This window comes from Triticum aestivum, chromosome 2D, assembly GCF_018294505.1.
Source record: "Triticum aestivum cultivar Chinese Spring chromosome 2D, IWGSC CS RefSeq v2.1, whole genome shotgun sequence".
Classification (NCBI taxonomy): Eukaryota; Viridiplantae; Streptophyta; class Magnoliopsida; order Poales; family Poaceae; genus Triticum; species Triticum aestivum.
Genome location: NC_057799.1, coordinates 281447374 through 281460352, shown reverse-complemented (window position 1 = coordinate 281460352; position 12979 = coordinate 281447374).

The window sequence follows — 12979 nt, the reverse complement described above, 5'->3', positions numbered from 1 at the left end:
TTATGATAATTGTTTAGAAGCCTTCGAAACACTCAAGAAAGCCTTAATTTATGCACCTATTGTTCTAGCAACTGATTGGAACTTGCCTTTTGAAATTATGTGTTATGCTAGTGATTATGATGTTGGTGCTTTTGTAGGACAAAGAGTTGATAAGAAACTAAATGTTATTCATTATGCTAGTAAAACTCTAGACAGTGCAGAACGAGATTATGCTACTACTTAAAAAGATTTTTTAGTAGTGGTGTTTGCTTGTGATAAATTTAGATCTCACATTGTTGACTCTAAAGTTATTATTCACACTGATCATGCTGCTATAAAATATCTTATGTAAAAGAAAGATGTCAAACCTAGGCTTATTCTATGGGTTCTCTTGCTACAAGAATTTGATTTGCATATCACTGATAGAAAAGGGGCTGAAAACCCCATGGCTAATAACTTGTCTAGGTTGGAGAATGTCCTTGATGACCCACTACCTATTGATGATAGCTTTCTTGATGAGCAGTTAGCTACAACAAATGTTTCTAATAGTACTCCTTGGTATGCTTACTATGTTAATTATATTGTTGCTAAATATTTACCACCTAGTTTCACATACCAACAAAAGAAAAAATGCTTCTATGATTTAAGACATTACTTTTCGGATGACCCACATCTTTATAAAGAAGGAGTAGATGGTATTATTAGACATTGTTTACCTGAGCATGAACAGGGACAAATCCTACGGAAAGTCACTCTGAAGCTTATGGAGGACATCATGCGGGAGACAGAACTGTTCACAAGGTATTGCAATCTGGGTTTTATTGGCCTACTCTCTTCAAGGATGCTTGTAAGTCTGTCTTATCTTGTGATGAATGTCAAAGAATAGGTAATATCGGTAAGCGTCAAGAAATGCCTATGAATTATTCACTTGCTTTTGAACCATTTGATGTTTGGGGATTTGATTATATGGGACCTTTTCCTTCCTCTAATGGGTATACTCATATTTTGGTTGCTGTTGATTATGTTACTAAGTGGGTAGAAGCTATTCCAACTAGTAGTGCTGATCACAACACCTCTATTAAAATGCTTAAAGAATTTATTTTCCCAAGGTTTGGAGTCCCGAGATATTTAATGACTGATGGTGGTTCACACTTTATTCATGGTGATTTCCGTAAAATGCTTGCCAAGTATGATGTTAATCATAGAATTGCATCACCCTATCATCCTCGGTCTACTGGTCAAGTTGAACTTAGTAATAGAGAAATAAAATTAATTTTGCAAAAGACTGTCAATAGGTCCCGGAAGAATTGGTCTAAGAAATTAGATGATGCACTTTGGGCTTATAGACAGCATATAAAAATCCTATGGGTATGTCTCCTTATAAAATGGTTTATGGAAAAGCTTATCATTTGCCTCTTGAGTTAGAACATAAAGCATATTGGGAAATTAAATAACTCAACTATGATTTCAAACTTGCTGGTGAGAAGAGGTTATTTGATATTATCTCATTAGATGAATGGAGAACCCAAGCTTATGAAAATGCCAAGTTATTTAAAGAGAAAGTTAAAGATGGCATGATAAAAGAAAGCAAAAGCGTGAGTTCAAAGTTGGAGAATATGTTCTTTTGTACAACTCTCGTTTCAGATTCTTTGTAGGAAAACTCCTCTCCAAATGGGAAGGACCCTATGTTATCGAGGAGGTTTATCGGTCTGGAGCTATTAAAATAAATAATGCCGAAGGTACTAACCCGAAGGTTGTTAATGGGCACCAAATAAAACATTATATCTCAGGTACGCCCATCAATGTTGAAAGCAATATTATCCAAACTATGACACCGGAAGAACACATAAAAGAAACCTTCCGGAACACTCCAGAATCATGAAAAAGAGGAGGTACGTGATACGGTAAGTAAACGGACTCCGAAAAATCTGCAAAAATATTTTCTGTCCATTTTGGAATATAACAAAAATTAGGAAAATAAGAAACTACCAGGAAGGTGACCCTGGTGGGCACAAGACACCAGGGTGCGCCAGGCTTGCCAGGAGCGCCCAGGTGGGTTGTGCCCACCTGGGGTACCTTCCAAACTCCTTTTTCTTCCGTTTGCTTGTTTCCCAAGATAAAAAATCTTTATATACCCCCTGAACCTATTGACCACCATGTGGCGGAGAAATCTCTTGTTTTCTTTTTTCCTGTTTTCTAATAGATCCAATCTACCATGGCCGCTTCACGCTCCTCCAAGGACAAGTTCCTCGAGAACGCCATCAACCCATATTTGCGGGAGGTGATGCAGCACCCTCAGGCTATCCAGATGCATGAGGGGGTGCTTCACATCTGCGATGTGGAAGGTCCCAATGGGACGGGAACCGTGGAGGCCGGGCTTGAAGCTATGGAGCAGGAGGTCTTCGGGTGGAAGGGGATGGTGGAACGTGGACTCAATGCCAATCACCTCATGATCGCGGACTACATCCGTGACCTCTTCACCTTCAACGAGCAAATCAACTTACTCCAAAGCCAGATCTACGATCTTCAAAACCAAGTCTTCGAATACGAGGCGAGGTTTAAAGGTTGAGTTTGGCTGCCAGTTGCATGACCCGTGAGACTCACTCCTCCTCTTATAATGGTGGCCTCTGAAATGGACCCGATGACAAGATTGCTACTACCTCATCACCACCACCTCTTTCTTCATCACCAAAAGAAATTTGAGTATCGGGTATGGCCACTCCCCTTGGCTTACGCCAAGCTTGGGGGAGGTGCCTCGTTATCATATCACCTCCACTATCTTTTGCCTTTACTTATCTTAGTTTGATCCATAGTTATCTTTTGCTTTAGATGAATAAAAGTTTAGTTCGATCCTTTCTTTTTGAGAGTATGCTTAGTGATCTATCCTTGTAATCGTGTGTGAGATATATAATAAAGTTTAGTTTGAGTTTTGCTTTCTTTACTTTCTTGTTGCAATAAAAAGAAAGGAAATAATTGAAAAAGATCATATGCTAATCTTATGGTAAGTAATGACATCACATAAGGAAAAGTATAAGTAGAAAATTGTATTGAAGATTGACAAACATAGCATTGGTCAATGATGCAATTCATGAAAGAATTAATAAGGGAAGAGAAGATTCACATGCAAATACACTATCTTGGAAATCTTTTGTGATTGTGAGCCCCCATCAAAATATTATATGCCAAAATTGTTAACGTTGGACAAGGAAGACAACGTAATGATTTATGTTTGTTCATATTCACATAGAAGTTATATTGTCATAGATCCTTCAACATGTGGTGCTTGCCCCCCATCTTTGCTAGCCAAAAATTCTGCACCAAGTAGAGATACTACTTGTGCATCCAAAAACCCTCAAACCCAAATCTTATTTTCAAGAGTCCACCATACCTACCTAAGGATTGAGTAAGATCCTTCAAGTAAGTTGTCATCGGTGCAATAAGGCAATAAAAATTGCTTCTAAAAGTGTTAGATCATTTAGTGCAAGAGAAAATTGAGCGTTGTACGAACTTATGATAGCAAAGAATAAAAGCGACAGACTGCATAATAAAGGTTGCTATCATAAGGGGTAATATAACGTGACGTTCTTTTGCATTAAGGGATTGAGTATACAAACAAAAAGACCATGGCAACCTCTGCTTCCCTCTGCGAAGGGCCTATCTTTTACTTTTATGTATTTACTTTTATGCAGGTGTCAAAGTTTTTCTCTCTATTCCTTTTTATTTTTCTCTTTTGGCAAGCATCATGTGGTGAGGAAAGATCTAGGCACATATATCCAGTTGGATGTGGGTAGCATGAGTTATTATTGTTGACATCACCTTCGAGGTGAGTATGTTGGGAGACGAAACTATAAGCCCCTATCTTTCTATGTGTTCGGTTGAAACATTTTGCTCATGTGTATGCGGTGAGTTTTAGCAATCATACAAGACTATATGATGGTTGAGTATGTGGACTTGCCTAAAGGCTCCGCTACGTGACCCTTCCTAAAAAGATGATGAATTGCAGTTGCAAAGTTGACTGGGAACATAGTTTGTTGGTTTCCAATAGAGTTTATGCTTTATACTTTGATGGTGTGATGAATTGTTACTTATTCATGAGAATTCTATGATAAAAGTTCTATGATGAAAGTTTTATGATTAAGTTTGTTGCTGTTATAATAATTCACATGATGCTTCTATGTCCGTATTTTGTTTTTATCGAAACCTCTCTCTCTAAGCATATGGACATGTTTCTTGATTTCGATTTTCACTTGAGGACAAGCAAGGTCTAAGCTTGGGGGAGTTGATACGTCCATTTTGCATCATGTTCACATACTGTTATTTATGATGTTTTTATGCATAATAATGCTTTTTGGAGTAATCCTAATGCCTTTTCTCTCATAATATGCAAGGTACAGACAAAGAGGGAGAATTCCGGCAGCTGGAAATCTGGACCTGGAAAAGCTATGTCAGGCTAACTATTCTGCATAAGTCCAAATAAGCTGAAACTTTACAAGGAATTTTTATGGAATATATGAGAAATATTGGAGCCAATAAGTACCAGAGGGGGCCCACCAGGTGGGCACAACCCACCTGGGCGCTAGGGAGCCCAGGCGCGCCCTGGTGGGTTGTGCCCTCCTCAGCCCACATCCGGTGCCCATCTTCTGGTATATAAGTCATTTTGACCTAGAGAAAATAAGGAGAGGCCTTTCGGGATGGAGCGCCACTGTCTTGAGGCGAAACTTGGGTAGGAGCACTTTTGCCTTCCGGCGGAGCGATTCTGTTGGGGGAACTTCCCTCCCGGAGGGGGAAATCATCGTCATCATCATCACCAACAACTCTCCCATCTTGGGGAGGGCAATCTCCATCAACATCTTCAACAGCAGCATCTCATCTCAAACCCTAGTTCATCTCTTGTGTTCAATCCTTGTACCGGAACTATAGATTGGTTCTTGTGGGTAACTAGTAGTGTTGATTACATCTTGTAGTTGATTACTATATGGTTTATTTGGTGGAAGATTATATGATCGGATCCATTATGTTATTTAATATCCCTCTGATCTTGAGCATGCTTATCACTTGTGAGTAGTTACTTTTGTTCTTGAGGTCACGGGAGAAATCATGTTGCAAGTAATCATGTGAACTTGACATGTGTTCTATATTTGGATAGTATGTATGTTGTGATTCCCTTAGTAGTGTCATGTGAACGTCGAATACATGACACTTCACCATAATTGTGCCTAAGGGAATGCATTGTGGAGTAGTTAATAGATGATGGGTTGCGAGAGTGACAGAAGCTTAAACCCTAGTTTATGCGCTATTTCGTAAGGGACCGATTGGATCCAAAATTTTAATGCTATGGTTAGAATTTATTCTTAATACTTTTCTCGTAGTTGCGGATGCTTGTGAGGGGGTTAATCATAAGTAGGAGGTTTGTTCAAGTAAGAAGAGCCCCTAAGCACCGGTCCACCCACATCAAATTATCAAAGTAGCGAACACGAATCAAACCAACATGATGAAAGTGACTAGATGAAATTCCCGTGTACCCTCAAGAACGCTTTGCCTATTATAAGAGACCGTTTTGGCCTGTCCTTTGCCTCAAAAGGCTTGGGCTACCTTGCTGTAGCTTTGTTGCTATTACCGTTACTTGCTTGTTACAAATTATCTTGCTATGAAACTACTCTGTTACTTACAATTTCAGCACTTGCAGACATTACCTTGCTGAAAACCACTTGTCATTTCCTTCTGCTCCTCATTGGGTTTGACGCTCTTACTTATCAAAAAGGCTACAATTGATCCCATACTTGTGCGTCATCAATCCACCAGTAAGAGGTAGAAGAGCAAGAAGTGCAACAAGAGGCGCAAGGATAAGGCAGTGATGACCGTCGAAGGATCGAGCACGCTTAGTACCGGCAAGAAGGCTAAAGCCGAAGCCCCCGGCAAGGACGCTGCCGCATGCGCTGACTACTGGGAGTCTGCGGATAACAAGAGGGCCGGGAAAGGCGATGGGCCGTACTGCAAGATCCATCGGACCAAGGGCCACGATCTCCAAGAGTGTCATCAGGTTGAGCAGCTCGTCAAGAGGCAGAGGGCTGAATATGAGAAGCGTGATAAGGAAAAAGGTCAGAATGGCGCTGGCGGGAAGGGCCGAGGCGGAGAAGCAAATCGCCCCGGCAAGGCTTTTCGGAACCAAGGAAAACCCGCCAGGGGCCGAGAGAAGGAAGTTTGCAATGATGAGAGTGATGGATGGGATGAAGAGGAAACAGGTGAGCAGGAGTTCGAGAAGGCCATTGACGCCCTGTGCATTGGCAGGGGTGCATCTTTGCACTCCTCTCACCGCCAACTTAAAAGGTGGGCGCGTGAGGTCAATGACGTGGAGCCAGTGGCAAAGTCTCGGAAGCCACTCAAAAGGTCACGCACTGTGGCACCCTAGCTCAGAGCGACCGGTTTACCCTGCATTGCCAGCCCAGAGATCATGTCTTCTGGCAACACACAACATATTGGTACAGAAAACAACCGCTTTATTGATGCTAGCGGAACCGAGTTCATATTACAACAGTGGTCGAGGCCAAGCGGCACACTCGGTGCGGCGGAACAATATGTACATTATTTAGTGAACATAAAGGGGCCTCGACTCGAACAACTACGTGGCAGCGGAATAACGTCGTAGCGGAAGCTCCATATCACAGGGACACTGATGTGGACACGATCTAGACTCGAACAACGCTCCTTTCCAACGAGACATTCCTGAAATCTGGCATGACACGCCAGGTCAGTACATTGAATGTACTTGCAAGCTCACAACAAGCATAATCATAATGACAAACAATATCATGATATTTAACCAATTATTAAGAATGCAACATTATATGTCAACATGCTGTGATCAAGCCCGGGAGAATATCCTTCCTGTCGTGCGGAATGACGAACAGGAGTTCCCTCACGAACGTTGCTACTGCCGCCTCCCCGCGTCATCCTATTGAGTATTTTTCCCAAGGCAACAAAATCGAGATGAGAGACATCCAAGAATAAAATTGGGGAAAAGCCAGCAACAATTCACAAAAAAGACAAAAGAGCGAAGAGAATACGGCGATTAAAGTCCCATCATAATTATACATAGACTCATACATGAAAATTTAACAACCTGACTGGTTCCACTACTCTCATACATGAAGCATCATGACTCGTACAACTACATCCGTACACCATCTAGACGACTGCGAATACTCAAAGACACTACTGCTCTGCTAGTGCTGCAGTGTCCTCCCCTGAAGCGGTCTCAGATCCCGAACTGACGTGGTTAACGGAAACCTCCGGGTTAAAGGTAACACGACGACGCTGCCTCGAGGGCTCTCCCTCAGGGGCAGGGGTAGGATGAAGCATCGGGGCTGCAGGAGTAGCAAGAAGTGAGACCCACTCGGTAGGAGTACTGAGAGGGTTCACGGCCGGAACACCTGTGCTACTCGGGGAGTAACCGGCGAAATAGGGGAGCTAGAGCAAACTGGGACATAAGGGGTAAATCCCAGTGAGTATGGAGTAGTGGTGGATCTAGTAGTGACCAAGATAGCGGCTAAAGCAGTATGGGCACGAGTCAGCTCTCGAGCCAGCTCGTGGATCATCAGATAGCTAGCAGTGATATAGCGAGCAAGATGGCTAGCAACACTATCAGACTCCGGGTTAACGAGAGGAAAACGGACACGACAGTTGTCGTGCAGAGATGGGTAGTAATAAAATCCTGGGTGATGCTGCATTTGAACCTTGGTATAACGAAGCTCGACAAGGACCTCAAATGCGGCAAACTGGACAGCCTGAGAAGCGGTGGAGGCGTAACCGCTCCGAGAAGTGCGAGTGTAAGAGCCGGAATCGGAACTGGTGCGCAGAGTAACCACTGCGTGATACTCATACACAGAGTCTGCTAGACGCTCCCGGTACACACGGTAGGCTGGTTCGTCTCCGTGAGGGTACAGCCGACACCACACGTTGCGGAGAAGGTGCGGTGACGTGTACGGCATCAACTGCAACTGGCACGGATACGGCACCGGAGCCATCTACACTCACAACCATTAACAGGTTAGCATAAAAATAATAATCAAATGACTACAATGCAACAACCAGCTATAACTGCTACCGACACTCACATTTACTCGTGTCTAGCGTCCAGTTAACACGTCATAGTCTAGCGTGTCCTACAGTGAGCGCGGCTCTGATACCAACCGTTGTGGCACCCCGGCTCAGAGCGACCGGTTTACCCTGCATTGCCAGCCCAGAGAGCATGTCTTCTGGCAACACACAACATATTGGTACAGAAAACAACCACTTTATTGATGCTAGCGGAACAGAGTTCATATTACAATAGTGGTCGAGGCCAAGCGGCACACTCGGTGCGGCGGAACAATATGTACATTATTTAGTGAACATAAAGGGGCCTCGACTCGAACAACTACGTGGCAGCGGAATAACGTCGTAGCGGAAGCTCCATATCACAGGGACACTGATGTGGACACGATCTAGACTCGAACAGCGCTCCTTTCCAACGAGACATTCCTGAAATCTGGCATGACACGCCAGGTCAGTACATTGAATGTACTTGCAAGCTCACAGCAAGCATAATCATAATGACAAACAATATCATGATATTTAACCAATTATTAATAATGCAACATTATATGTCAACATGCTGTGATCAAGCCCGAACGTCCCTCAGGACAGCTTACCAACTCTGATCATCTCTGGACCACAAACACACCACCATAGTGGTCTTTCTCAAGAACAACTCATGATCCTTACGGCGATCACAACCACGACCATCATTTGGTCCCAAATACCTCGATGGACTTTCTGCCATCCATTGACAAGGCAAAGTTCATAGCTTAGTTCGCAATTTTTATTAAACGTTGACTCATGGTGGGACCTAGTACGAGGTGTCCGTGACCGTGGACTCGGCTATCGATAGATTATACACTCTGTAGAGGTAGCACACTGTACCCACACCACGGAACCCATGGCCTCGCATTCCCATTCGGGTGGACCAACGGCATTCCGACAAAACCCCTCCATTGCCACAGCACTCTCCCGGCCACTCCGACCCAAATCCCCAACGGGCTGGTCCTGGGTGGCCCTGTGTCTACCAAAGACACCCCGACCACCGTCGTGGTCAAAACACTCCCACTCGGGGACTCGGTACCATAATCTCATCAACGAGCACACAAGATTATGTGTTCTTACCGGGCCAGGGCAAACACGACATAATCTTCCCTAGATGGAGGCACCGACCAGAGGCCGTGTCAATGGACCGAATCAAGGCCTTCCCACAAGGCAAATGAGGTTGCACTGAAAAGAAACTCGATTCAGCGGCACCATGACCCAGTCAACGGTATATTCAGGTTGAGTTATATTTAGGATTAATTTTTAACTAAAAATGACCGGTGTCATAGCATGCCATGAAATGCAAAACAACACATGCATCACATATTGATAAAAATGACCGACATCATCCATATGCACACCAAGCATAAACGTCAACAACTCATATTACTCTACTTGCTCAAAATGACTCACAACTTAACCAAAATATTTTGCAACAAGTTTTATTAATTTCCTACGCAAGAAAGTAACTCCGATAAATTTTTCATATGCTTGACCAAAAGATATCATTATCAACAACTCTTAATTTCTTTATCACTAAGTTGGGTTCAAACATTCTGTAAGACAAGTAATATGATTAGACAAGTATTTAACAGAATATTTTCTAACAAATTTTTATCAATTTAAGAATGCAAACACAAAGCTTTAAATAATTACTAACATGCATAACAAAATTATTTCTAACATCACCTCAAATAAATTTTAACTTGCTTTACCCACTTAATAGTTTCAACTATTCTGTAAATCAAGCATAACAACTGACCAATACTTAACAGAATACAAATAATTCAATAATTATTTAAATGCATGGGTTAATCATTTCATTGAAGTGAGAAAGTCACAAATATTGAAATGGCATCATAAAAATGTTGATGTGGCTTGCCTTAGTGCAGATGAGGTTCACAAGCCTCCTGGTGATCCTCAAGACAAGCCTCACCTTCTGAAAATAATTTTAAACACAAAAAGAGAATATCAAGAACACTTCTGAAATTCAGCAGAAATTCTAAACAGCTCAGAAAAATCTCATCTTTGGTGAGCTGTTAGATTTCCTTTCAAAGAACACAATGCAAAAAGAATCATCTCATTTGGACTTATGGTTAAAAAGTTAAAATTGTTTGAAGCTCTCCGGAATAGAAATGAATTTGAATAAAAAGAAACAGCTGGGGATGACGTCGAAGGCGTAAAGCCCAGGGGCGCCACCACTCGCACCGCTTCGCGCGTGTACTGAGTGGCTGACTAGCGGGCCCCGCTAGTCAGGTGGGGGAAGAGGGAGAGAGAAACAGAGAGGGCCGCGGCTTCGCCGGAGCTCTCGCCGGCGACGAGGGCTCCTTGGCCAAACGAGAGGGAGGGATTGAGAGAGGGGACGATGGCGCACCTGCCCGTACCCGTAGTGTGGCTAGGGGTGGTCGGACGGCATCGGAAACTAGCTAGAAAGTGGAGGCAAAACGTGGAGGTCGCCGGAGTTGAGGAAGATGGCGAGCAGAGGTCACTCCAAAGGCTCCAAGTCGGCGAGATGGCCTCACCGGAGAGAGGCGGAGGCCTTGGAGGGGTCGCCCAGGCCTGGGAGGGGCTGGAGCTACCGCGGCGACCAGAGGGGATCGCCGGCAAGCTCGAGCTCGGGGACGGCGGCCCGAGGCCTGCCCGGCCGGGCTACGGCTTCCTACTCGATCGTGGGGTGTGTGTGAGTGCTGGATGGTGCTCGAGGAGGCTGGGGGTGGCTCTATTTATAGGCGAGCGGCGAGGGTGCTTCGGGCTCTGCTGGTGGACACCTGTCCACGGCGCCCGGCGACGAGCGGCGTCAGTGAGAGGGGGAGAAGGCGACGGAGGTCACGCGGCCACTGTGGGCGAGCGGAGACGAGCACAGGATCAAGGGGATGGCGACGAGCACAGTGCACTCCACACTGTTGGGCTGGCCGGACCTTGCCCGTGCTCGCTGTGGCGAGCTCCGGTGTCGGCGAGTGCCAGGGAGGAGTTAAGGACGTCGAGACGATGATGGTGGCGGGGTTTGGCATGGTTGGGCAGGCGGGGGAAGCGAGCACGCTCGAACAGAGCGCTCGGCGTCACCCAGAGCGCGTCGACATGCATGCCTGGCATCGTGGACACGCGTGGTCACCGCGCGAACTCTCTCCTCAGGCCAGCCTTCGTCCAAAAATCATGTCTGGCATGTTGTTCGTGGTAGTTTTGAAGTTTACCACGGTTTGGTTTGGATCCAGGTGCAGTAGAGAAGATTTTACAAGCCAGGTAAGTTTCTGGTCAGTAACTTTGTGATGTTACTGTGGTCAAATGGCTGGGAGTTTGGGGTTGTGCTTTGGAGGCTAGTTATAAGTTACTAAGGTAAAGATGCAGAAGAAAGTTCAGGTCAAATGGAGCAAGTAAAATGGTAGTTGCTGTAGAAACCACCATTTCTGTCCAGAACAAAAAAGATTTTCTGTAGCAAAAATATTCCAAAAAGTGATGAAATATTTTTGCTCAGGGAGGTGCCCTAGGGTCCCTAGAATATTTGTGAATTATCTTAGAATTTTCTAAGCCCTAAAAATTAGGGTTGCCTTGAAGCAAACAAATCTGGCTTAGGGTTTTTGAGAGAAAATGAATATTTTTCATTTAAGAAAAATATTCCAAAGGTTATTTTGTGGTGGATCAGAAGTGAAGTGATGGTTTGGGAGAGAAGTGAACACTTGGGTGAAAGCCAAGGATGCCCAAGTGTTTAAGTCCAAATGAAAAGATTCAGAAACTCCAAGTTTCAAAAACTTTCAAATGAAATTTCAAGCAAATAAGAAAGGGCAAAAACCAGGCTGTCAAAAACCTCCCCCACTTAGAATGAATCTCGTCCTCGAGATTCGGTTGCTTTGGAAAACCACTCTGGATACTGACTCTTAAGGAACTCTACCCGCTCCCAAGTTGCTTCTGACTCGGTGTAATGCTCCCACTGAACCTTGAAAAATTTTCTGACTTTGCTGCGAGTGACCCTTTCCACTTGATCCAAAATTTTGGACGGTCTTTCTTCATAAGTTAAATCCTTTGCCAATTCTATCTCAGCCATTGCAGTCCTTTTCTCAAGCGGGGATATGCATCGTCTCAATTGCGAAACATGGAACACATTGTGTATTTCTGACAACTCCGGGGGTAGTTCCAGTTGGTATGCAACCGTACCCACTCGAGACATAATTCAGAATGGACCAATGAATCTGGGTGCCAGCTTTCCACGAGTCTGAAATCGCTTAACTCCTTTCATAGGAGTGACTCGGAGGTACACATGTTTTCCGGGTTCAAAACGGACCTGCCGGTGCTTTGCATCATAATAACTCTTCTGACGGGATTTGGCTAATTGCAGTCGGTCTCTGATTTCCCTGACTTGTTTCTCGGCTTCCATCATGAGATCGGTTCCGAAGATATGGCTATCTCCAGATTGAGACCAATTTAGAGGAGTGCGGCACTTACGACCATATAGAGCTTCATAGGGTGACATCTTTAGACTGGTCTGGAAACTGTTGTTGTACGAGAACTCGGCGTATGGCAAGCAATCTTCCCAGTTCGCCCTGTTGGCTAGCACACAGGCTCGCAACATATCTTCGAGTATTTGATTTACTCGCTCTGTCTGACCGTCCGTCTGGGGGTGATAAGCAGTACTATATTTTAGTGATGTCCCGAAGGCTTGATGGAGGCGGGACCAGAAAGCGGAGGTAAACAAAGAACCTCGGTCGGAAGTGATAGTCCGGGGTACCCCATGCAGACTGACGATTCTGGATACATACAGTTGTGCCAGTTCATTTCCTCTGTATCTGGTGCTGACCGGGATGAAATGAGCAACCTTGGTTAGGGTGTCCACTATAACCCAGATTGCGTCTTTGCCTCGCTGAGTCCTAGGCAATCCGGTGATGAA